Source organism: Gracilinanus agilis, chromosome 2, assembly GCF_016433145.1.
Source record: "Gracilinanus agilis isolate LMUSP501 chromosome 2, AgileGrace, whole genome shotgun sequence".
NCBI lineage: Eukaryota > Metazoa > Chordata > Mammalia > Didelphimorphia > Didelphidae > Gracilinanus > Gracilinanus agilis.
The window spans coordinates 505,808,010-505,808,547 of NC_058131.1; positions in this window are offsets into that span (position 1 = coordinate 505,808,010).

Sequence of the window (538 nt, forward strand, 5' to 3'; positions counted from 1 at the left end):
CTCTCTCTCTCTCTCTCTCTCTCTCTCTCTCTCTCTCTCTCTCTCCTTCTCTCTCCTCTCTATTTCTTTCTCCCTTCCCTGCCTCTCATTACTTTGTTATTTGCCAAGTCTTTTATTTGCCTTTAGGGTGACAAGGTCCAGTTTGGTCCTTCCTGGCAGCAGCTTTCCCCATGGCAGATAGGATGTTTCTGAGCTTTCTTTTTCTCAGTCTGGATGTGAGTTCCCATTCCTTTTCTTCTAGGGAAAAAAAATTAAGAACCCCTTTATTCTTGGAGAACTTTAACAATTCCATGGCCTGCCTCTTACAAGGGACAAACTGTGGGATCGTACCTCTCAGAAACTTGGTTTGCTGAGGCAAACGCACACAGTGGCCAGTGTTGCCGCTTCAAAATATTCCTGGTAATTTTGTGGCCCTTAATGAGGCCCATGGTCTTGAAGTAGCAGATGGCTAAGAATCCAGCTCAACTGCAGCCACAGCAGAAGGGGAGAGAGACGTTAAAACATTTCTTTCTCCAGCTCATTTTACAGATGGAGAAAA